General features: G+C 38.0%; 1 protein-coding gene and 1 pseudogene across 1 annotated transcript in view; one reads left to right on the top strand and one right to left on the bottom strand.

The window, feature by feature from the left end:
- The window catches only part of Ppfia2 (PTPRF interacting protein alpha 2), a 536445-nt gene that overhangs the window by 59780 nt on the left and 466106 nt on the right, over positions 1–10559 (top strand). The gene's annotated exons all lie outside the window — the stretch shown is intronic.
- The window catches only part of LOC105742306, a 66504-nt pseudogene that overhangs the window by 53754 nt on the left and 2191 nt on the right, over positions 1–10559 (bottom strand).

Below are 10559 nucleotides of genomic sequence, written 5' to 3'. Positions count from 1 at the left end.
CTGATCTAGTAGCGAGACCTTGTAGAGCCTATACTAAATACATAAAAATAAAATAAAATGGACCTTCTAGAATGATGTCTTTGAACCAAGCTTTAAATGAAACAAAAAAGCCAAATATGAAATGACTGGGATGCAGAGCCTTGTGAAAGAGGCCACAAAAGGGACAAGAAGCCAAAGGCCACAATAGCCTGGGAGATCTGGAGCAAAGGAGGGCTGTGTGTCAGAGAAACCCGATTCATGAGAAGGGGGAGCCTCTGAGACGCTCAGCCTTGATAGTACTGGTGGGTCACGAGTTTTAAAAGAAAAACACAAGAGAAATTTTATTATTAGTGCAACGTATGATGGAAACAGGATGTTGTTTTATGTAGTATTTACACATAAGGAAGGAAAGAAGGAAGGGAGGAAAGGAGGGAAGGAAAGAAATGAATTTTACATTTACAATTGCCCTGCCATGAAACAATAAAATTGTAGATAGACTTCCTCCATTCTCTTCCTAAAACACCGCTCTTGCCTTCCAACGCTCTTTGGCAGTTCAATTTAACAGGGATTTGGGTTCATTGAATCACAACTAATTGTAAAGCTTTCAAAATTAGCAGAAATCTTCCATTAAGGTCCCAGTGATTATGTTTATTAGTATTTGTGGCCTGATTTGTTATTCGGTAAAGAATACTATTACAGTGTAATCTCATGCATTTTAACAGCTGTGTTAGTCCCAAGCGTTTAAACGAGGCCATAAACTCAAGGCTCTTATATTAGCAGAGGTTCCCTACCCAGTAGATTGTAACAATCAATTTTATTTTAAAGGATTTCACAGAAATTTGTGCGACTATATAATTAGTCTAATGCTCTTGCATGTCTCTATTGCATCTTATTAACTCAGCTAAATAAATCTTAGTTGTAATATATTTACAAGCAATGATTTTGTCAAAATAACAAAAATTTTCACATGTGATTTTTTGTGGTCAAGTCAATTATAACTGAATTTAAAAATTTTATAACAGCTGATTAATGGATCTCCAAATTTTTAATTCAGTTTGTACACATGGGGATGTTTTGTACTTGAGCCACTTTTAATTTAATTTTAAATAATGTTACCATCCTATGTATTTTAATACTTTTTAAAAACAAAGATGTAAAGATTAATACAAGGAATATATTTGCTATACATCATGATTAGGTTTTTATTTCGATTTTCCCTTAGCTTGACCATTTACACAAAAGCTATTTGAAACAATAAATTCAATGGAAAAGTGTTACGTAATGCAGCTTTATGCAGTTCTCAATGATGGTGCAAAATGCATGCAATTTAAATATGTCTAGAAATAACTTTTAAAGTTGAGCAGATAGATGAAATTTGTTTTAATACTGAATTTTGTATAAGCCAATATCAAAATATAGTTTCAGCCTGTGACAGTCGCCTGTTAGAAGTGCCGGGGGTCATCTGAGGCTGGCAGAACTCAGCTTGGACGGCTTAACTTTAGAGCTCGCATTGATGGCTGAAAGGGTTCCGATTGGCTATATTTTCTATAAAAGTCTGTTATATTTTCAGTTAGCCAAAGTCATTAACAGATTAGAAAGAGGTCAACTGGATTATTACTGGTTTATATGATGACAAAATCACCAACTGTGTCACCTTGTTTGGTCTGGGTGTTTGGCAGGGGACCTTTCTTTAGGGAGCTTTGGCTCTGTGTGGACAAATTCTTTTGTGAACCAAGAATCTATTAATTCACTGATGTTTGCAACCCCTGAGATGAACTCCTTCTCAATCCATATTCCACATAACTTCCATTGTGTTTAAACCTATCATCCCACAAAACTGAGAACAACTTCTTTTGTATAAAACGAGCTTCTGGCTTTGTATTTGTGACCCAAACTCTGCTTATCCTTGAGGCCTGGCCATCCCTCAGACCCTCCCGGATGTTACTAGTTTACCACGCAATAGTGAAGCTTCCACAGCATTGCTACGTCTTCTCTATAGCCTTTGCTGAGTTGTTCCATTGATTTGGGCTGCACATGGTTGTCTGCCTGTCCTCCCCTCCAACTGGGCTGTGTGTACGCTGTGACCAGGCTGCATATTTGATTCATTTTTGTCATCATGACAGCAGGTACATCTCAAACACTAGTCAGCGTCCCAATAAATATTTGTAGATTTATTTATTTGTTTTTGGTACTGGGTATTAAACTCAGGACCTTGCATTTGCCAGGCAGGTGCTTATGCCACTGAGCTATCTCCCTGGCCCTAATTTTGTATCCTGAAGTTTAGTGTACCTTGACTTCTTTTTAGGTGACTCACAGGAAAAATTAAAAATCGTTGTAAATAAACATTTCCAAAATGCAAGAAACTTGTATGTGCAAAAATTAAAGTAATTTTATTTTGCTGCTTGGTGTAATTTTCTGTCGTCTACTATTTCATCTGATATCCTTGCTGCTCATTTTCGAAAGGGTGTCCAAGTCACTCTCACCAAAGAGATCCAGTTGCTATCATTAAGTTTTATTGGATATCTGACAGTGATTTTTCTCAGCAAGAAATCATTTTACATAGCCTTTTCAAGTTCTTTGGTGTATTCATACCTTAGCTATGAAGAATAGCATAACACTTTAGGAATAATGACTATTTCATTTTTACTCAGTTCTTCCCATGATAAGCAGCATAATGGCCAGAGCATTGGGAGAACATTCAAAAAATGTTTGCTGGCAAACCCACAACATTTCTGCATAACAACATGCATAGCAATTATGTTTAATGCTAAAATTTCATGAATACCAATAGAGTGAAAACTTTTTGTAATATATAATTAATATACTCCATTTGATTATTTATAGAGTCATCAAATAGTCTCTGGCATTTAAAAAATTATTCAGGAGCTGGGCAGAGTGCCCCACAACTGTAATCCAAGCACTTTGGAGGCTGAGGCAGGAGGATTGTCCTAACTTCAAGGCCAGCCTTTACTGCAAAGTGAGACCTTGTCTCAAACAAACAAACAGAATTTTTACAGTAAAGGATTCATTGCCAACAATAATGGGATAAGTGTGTTTAAAGTAAGGAATAGTGTTTTGATTAATTTTAATCAGATTAATGGCAGTGTGTCTTTTATGTACTATAATCATTTTTATTTAAATATTCACAATCACCATATTTCTTAACATTGTTAATGGATCGAATGTCTTGAAATTTCTGTCAAATAAAAATATTATGGTATGTCCTTATGTACCTTATTCATTGGATCTGGCACAGTGTAACTTCTCGCTCTTCCCCAAAGTCAAAATGAATAACTTTTCAATTCATTCAGGACATCAAGACTGCCAACAAATGGCCAGTGAGATAGTTCAGAGGACTAAGTGCCTGCTTGGGCAAATGCAGGGACCGGGATTCAAACCCTGGCACTACAGGATGCACTGGCCCCAATGAGCCAGCCACTGAGATGGGGCCTGGTGGTGCATACCTGTAATCCCAGTGCTGGGAAGGATGAAGACAGGAAAATGACTATGAGTCTGAGCTGCATAGGGAGACCCTGTACCAAATACACAAATAACAACAACAAAAAAGAAAGAAAGAAAAAAAGAAAAGATAAGACAAGATGAGACAAGACTTCCACCATGGCACAACTGAAGAGATACTCACAAGCGACTTCTAGAGCTTCCAAAAAGTGGAAGAACAATCGAATAATTTCATTCAAATTGGGGGGAGAGGAAGAGTAGTTAATGAATGGCAATGCTTCTTTTACCATATTTTTAAAATTTAAACATTCAATGTATTTTCTTTATTCATTTATTTTTATGTATTCGTTATAGGGTCTCACTATGCAGCTCGCACTCGTAGCGATCCTCCTAGTTTCTTCCTCCCTAGCACTGGGATTACAGGCATGAGCCACCACGCCAGGTCTTGGTGGCCGGCTCAGGGCGCCTGGGGTGGGGCCGGCAGGGCCTGAGGTACCAGAGATTGAACCCGCTCCCTGTGCTTGCCTAAGCAGGCGCTAGGCCCACTACACTCTTCTGTTTATCATGTTTAATGTGCCACATCTTCGCTGTCATAATGATTGTGGCCTACATGTCCTTCAGTGTCCTTCCCAGTCACATCTAGAAATACATGTTGCGTGTGTTTTTCATTACATATGTGCGTCCATATTGGTAATTTTATTTTGCTTCTACAGTAAGATCTACATGTGATGGAATTCATTCCAGCATACTGAGTGCTAAAAGTTCAGGGAAAATGCCAGATGCTAGCGCCCATTAGTGAGAGTAAAAGATAAGACCCTAGCCCAATATATTTTACAGTATAATAAGAAATTATACTGTAACAAATTATACAGGCAACAAACAAAAAAGGAACAAATAGCTATAAATTAATGTTTTTTATTCTATGAACAAACACATAGGTGGGGACCAACCCTAACCTAACCCCGACTGTTGATCTAACCCTAAATCTTAATCTACCCCTAACCCTAACCTTACCAAAGTGAACCAATGTCAATGAGGTGGACAGCGGCTCTAAGCAGGTGACATTTAGTGTATACCTTGAAGGACTCACACAGAGGTGCTTTGCAAAGGAAGAAGAGCATTCTGAGAAGGAATGTCATGTGTGAGACAGAATCTGATGCACAGAAGGACTAAAAACAGCTAGGGTATGACCGGCACAAGGAGGCTGTGGGCATGGCCACAAGGAAGATACGCCTATGGCAAGGCACAGGGGCATGCTGGGAGTGGTAGGACACACTAAGGAAGAATTGGAGTTTAATGTGAAAGATACTAATTAATGATGGGCATGATTTATGTTTGACAGATAGGTCTTCATGAGCCATTGGGAGAGAGGGAAAAGGAAGCAAATGGATTTATAGTGAGGGGCATGCTTTAAGATATGCTAGGGATGATGAGCTGGATGGAGGATATAATGTTGTTGTAGAGAAGGTGCCATATTTTGGGTTGATATGAAGACTTGTGGAGGGATACATTTCTTGAGGGATAGCACATGAGGATTGAGGAGGAGTGAAAAGCCAAGTCTGACTACCACATTTTTCTGATTTTGGTCTTGGTGAGTGTTAGAGACCTTTTTTTGAAGTACAGGAAAGATTGAGAGATAAACAACATTGTGGGTAATAAAAGGGAAGTTAATTTTTAAGCTGACAAGTTTTAAGGTGTCTGAGAGATGCCCAGTGAAATGTTAGATAACCACATTGTTATAAAAAATCTGGAGAACAGAGAACTTTTAAGAAGTACTAACAGAAAATAAAAGCTGAAAAAAGTAGAAATTTCAAAATGCTTTTACATTAAACAGAGCTTAAGTTATGGAGCTGGATGAAAAGCCCTGGAGAAAAGGATAGAAAAAGAAGAGATGAGAGTCTCTGGAAGGAACAATTTCCAGATAGTCTAGTCAGCTTGTGTTGCCATGACAACCAACTGGGTGGCTTTAACAGAAGCTTATTTTAATTGTTCTGGGACCTTGCAAGTTCACTCTGAAGGGGCCAGGAGATGGGGTTTTTGACACCAATTTACTCCCTGGCTTATGGACAGTAACTTCTTGCTGGTTGTTCACAAGGCAGATCGTGACAAGGCAACCCTGGTCTCCTATAGGCATTGACCCTCTCCTAGGCACCCCACCCTAATGACCTCTGAACTCAGTTTCCTGCCAAAGGCTCCACATTCTAACACCATGATATTTGTGTTTTGCGTTTCAACCGGTGATTGTTCTGAGGAAACAAGCACTTCATTTGTAACAACTGCATCCAGAGCTTTCCTGGAGGAGAAGCCAGAGATGTGAAACTCAAGAGAGTTAGTGTTATTGGCCCTTCCCCTTCTCTAAAACTTGTGGTGGCTTTTGATGGCAGAAAATAAAACCCAGCATTCTTAGTATGGTCATAAATCCCAGGATACTGAAGAGGAGCTTATGGAAAAACTCTAGAAAATGCTACTGACATCTAATAAACTTGACTTGAGTAATTTGGTAGTATTCACAGTTTGGTTTCCCTGAAATGTTGGAATTTGGAACCAGATTACAGTAGACTGGGTGATGCAGTGGGAGGCCTACTGGGGACAGCATTAGAACTTCTGGCTGCCAAAAGTAACAGGGAAAGTGTAATATCTGGAGAAGGAAACGGGTCCAATGAAAGCTCTGTTTAGGCCAAGAAACACTCTAGCACCGTGTGCATTGAAGGTGTGTGAGTCTGCCGATCTGCACTAAGCTTGCAAATGCAGAACTAACATTGGCTGCAGATAGGAGCAGCCAAAGTGCTGTTGGAGGCAGGGGTGGTCTTGGAAGGAGGATCTATATCCTGTGTGTTTGCCAGCTGCCCTATTTTTCTTACTCCAAGAGCTCAGATAAGAAATGCCTGTGTACATCCCATAGTTATTGGCACTTTCTGCAGTTGTAGGTCCCTCTTTTGGGGTTAGCTAAGATTAGCAAGAGTTTTTAGTTCAAGGCTTATCAAAATAACAGTGGTACGACTGAGGGAAGAAGCATCATAGGCTTCTATCTTGTTTTGGTGGAGAGCTGTTTTACTGCTTTTACTATTCTCTGAAAGAGAAAATGTTAGAATATTAAACTGACACTGGTTTTATTTATTTATTGAGCTCTGACAATATCTCATAAACTATCCTGAGTATATTTGTAAAATATGTCATGTAACTTTCATAACTCATATAGTTAATAAAATTTAGATTTTATTTTGGTCTTTTTAAATAAAATAGAGGAAAAAAGTTTTAAAAAACTTAATTAAGAACATGCATTTAGAAAGTTTCCAAGCCAAGATTTAATTCCAAGTAGGATGATACAGACCCCAAATCCTACCCCCTAAATTTTACTGTCTCAAGAGGCAGAATATTGTTTTGTCTCAGAGTGTGAGATGCTGAAAGAGTAAATAAAATCTGGAAGTTATAATAGATACTGTGAAAGAGAAAGAATCTGTTCAAAGGAAAAGAACAATTAGGATGGGGGAAAGAAGAGAAAGAAAGAAGGAAGGGAAAAATGTATTTATGCATATTATACAGGATGTCTTATATAATTATACTGCTGATTTCTGCTGATCTACTGAAAGGAACAATTAAAGCTTATTTTTTTTTTCTCCCTTTAAATTCTTATAACTGGGGCTGGAGAGATGGCTCAGAGGCATAAGCACCTGCCTGGCAAGCACAAGGACTCGAGTTTTATCCCCAGCCCCCATGCCGTGCCGTCATGGCCCCAGGTCCCCACACACTGTCTGGGCCCTGGAACCAGGCATAATGGTGCATGCCTATAATCCCAGCCCTTGGGAGGTTGAGCCAGGAGATATCTCTGTGAGTTCGAGACCAGCCTGGGGCTACAAAAGCCATCCCAAACTGCATAGTGGGACCCTATCTTAATGTTTTATTCTTATAACATTTTTATTTTGCATGGTTATATCTGGTAATTTAAGCAACTGATTTGAAGACAACATTATAAATTATAACAAGCATTGTTGAATCCCTATCATTTTGTTTAGTGAAACTCAGTATCATTTCTAATTTTATTTTACTAATTTTTATGAGAGAAAGACAGAGAGACAGAGAGACAGAATGGTGTGAAATGGGTGTTCCAGCAGTGTATAGCACTTTTGAAAATCTTTTTTAAATTATGTATTTGGTACAGGGTCTCACTATGCAGCTCAGACTCATAGTGGTCCTCCTCTCTCAGCCTCCCCAGCACTGGGATTATAGGTGTGTGCCACCATGCTCAGTTTTGGTGGCCGACTCAGTGCACCCTGAGGTGGGACTGGTGCAGCATGTGGTACCAGGGTTTGAACCCTGGTCTCTGTGCTTGCCTAAGCAGGTTACTTAATCCACTGAGCTATCTTGCTTGCCCAACTTTGGAGGTTTTGAAGGCTTGAATCCATTTGATCCCAGCCCTGATATAAAGCAAGTGGGAATTTACTTAACACCCACAACCAGTGGTAATAGCATCAACTACAGAATCCTTTCTTAAATAGATGGCATTTACTGGATGGAGACCAAATGCCAGGCACTATGCAAAATAGCCAGTTTCCTTGTAATTCATTTAACTTTCTCACCACCTGTTTGCAAGGGATACTATGAGGTCCCTCACCTCCCAATGAGGGAAATACTGTGACAAGTTTGAGTAACTCACTACCCAGTCTGTATGTGCAACAAGATATGATTGTGTTACAGACCTCAAGTTATCACTCAGAGTATCTTAAATATCTTTATTCCCCAAAAGTGTTATGAAGTTCAATTACTTCTCCATACTGTCTCTATTTTATCTTCCAAACCTTGTCATCTTAATTTCTGAATACACTGTCATGATACAAAAGAAATCCAAACACTGAGGGTTTGCACTAAAGTTTATTTCTGCACAACTTTCATCCATTCAATTTTTATATACAGTTAATCAATTTACATTCCAGTAATTTTTCTATTGTTTTTACTTTTATGGTGAATTGTATTCTTGAATATTACAGTGGTAATTTTTGTGTATCATTTTGCTTTTTATATGATTCTATATTCTCATAGTAGTTGCTATGTAAATTCAGACATAGTAAGTGATTCCAGAAGTGTAATCACTAATCTTTTGTATAATGCCACAAGACTGTTTTGAAATATATATCCTAGAACCAAATGCCTGGGATTTGCTTCCAACAATCACCCAAATCACCACTGTATCTGGACAGAGGGTGTTCAGGTGGTATGCTTTCTTCTTTCAATTCATCATTTAATTTCCCGCTTGCTTTGACAAATTTGATATTTGGCCAAGGAAATATCTTTAAAGCATAAGAAGAAAACTTTATGTTTTATAAATTTTCAGTTTGAAAGCTAAAAACTTATAGTTAATGAAACTTTGTTTCTGAGTAATGATTGTAACTTCAAGAGGCTTTTAAACATATACCCACAGTCATTTTTTATTGTTGGTCTTATAATTAGGGTTATTTTTATTTTGCAATTTTTTTTTTCTTTAGTGAAGGGTCTACAAAGTGTTCAGTGTCTCACTACTAGATCGGACTTGTAGTGATCTGCCTGTTTACAGCCTCCCAAGAGCTGGGATTACAGGGCATGTGCCACCACACTCAGTCTCAATTGCCGTCTCAGCGTGCTCCGGGGGCAGGGCTGGCACGGCAGACTAGGGGATCGACCCCTAACCCCTGCACCTGCTTGTAGGCGCTTTAGTCTGTGCAAATGGTTTAACTGTAGTCTTTTCTGAGGTTAATTTCAGAAGGCCAAGGCACTGGATGTGACAAGGCCAGGGTTATCATAGGCAGCAAAGAAGAAAAAAAAAAAGATTTTTTTTCATTAAGCGCTTACTAAGTCATCAGAGAATCCACAGTGCGAACAACAGCAATACCAGACTATATGGCATTGCGTTCCTGTGGGTCAGTTTCTTTATAAATAATAATAATAGTACTGTCTGTTTGTGGGTTATAATGAAAATAAAATAAGTGTACAAATACCGTAGGGTTATAAAGACAAGTTTGTGAATACTGTTTCAAAGCAGTAGCCAAAGTATAAAAAATAAAGCCATATTAATATACTGAGCTGTAAAAGGCTCAAGTCAACAACTTCTGACATTGCCAGTCCTACAGATAACCCACTACTATTATGGACTACTGGACTATATAGGAATATTTTGCTGAATTCACACACCTAAAATATTTAAACGACAATGGAATACCCTTCTCTGACAAAACTAAAAAAAACAGGGGATACAAATGAATGACCATTTTGTATCGCTATATTCAAAATAGGATAGATATACAGCTACTTTCTCTTAATTCAATGAATGGAAAGATTTGTTCTAATAGTATTTGTGGACAGGATATCATGTCTGCCTCTTGTACAATGAATAGCCACTAAGACAGCAATATGCAATGTATTAATTATTGAAACTGTCCTACTAACCAGTTTTAAAACTGTTTCATTGCTCTTTGTTTCTCAGTGAAATTATTAAAATAATAATAATAATGATAATAATAATAATAGTAAAAGAAGTAGCCAACATTTAGTATGCCCCAATGTTGTCTTTTAAGATGTTTCAATTTCACTTGCGGATAGCAGCAAGTCAGCTGGTGTTTATCCCCACTGTCTGAGTTCTGGTGTGAAACAGCCTTCTTAAGTGAAAGTTCCAGCCATCACTTTAGTATCTTTATCAGAATTCATACAATTGGATGAAAGGCAAAACATTATTCTTTTGTGTGACGGTATAAAACTAAAACTTGAAAAAGAAGGAAAAAGACTGTTTTGGTTCACTAAAGAAACAACTGATGAAAAGACTAGCTAGGGTGAAAATAATGCAATAAGTAACCTATTCTTGTTCCTAACTTTTCTAAGCATAGCAAATTACCATAAGTTGTGGAGCTATTTTCACAGTGAAGGAGAAGCTTAATGCTAACAGCATTATTATTTCCCATTTTGTTCTTTAGTGACTGTCCGCTCCTTGTATACAGGCTGCTAGGATTCTTGAATCCTGTCCAGCATACAAAAGCAAATCACTTTTGCTAGAAATGCAAATTTTTATCAACAGTATTATGAAGTCAAACTTTTGTAGGACTGGTGGCATTGGTCTGCATATGTATCAACTCACTAGGTTATTCTTTGAAGCAAAT

Source organism: Octodon degus, unplaced genomic scaffold, assembly GCF_000260255.1.
Source record: "Octodon degus isolate 3935 unplaced genomic scaffold, OctDeg1.0 scaffold00004, whole genome shotgun sequence".
In the NCBI taxonomy this organism is placed as follows: Eukaryota; Metazoa; Chordata; class Mammalia; order Rodentia; family Octodontidae; genus Octodon; species Octodon degus.
This window is presented reverse-complemented; position numbering and strand designations above follow the sequence as displayed.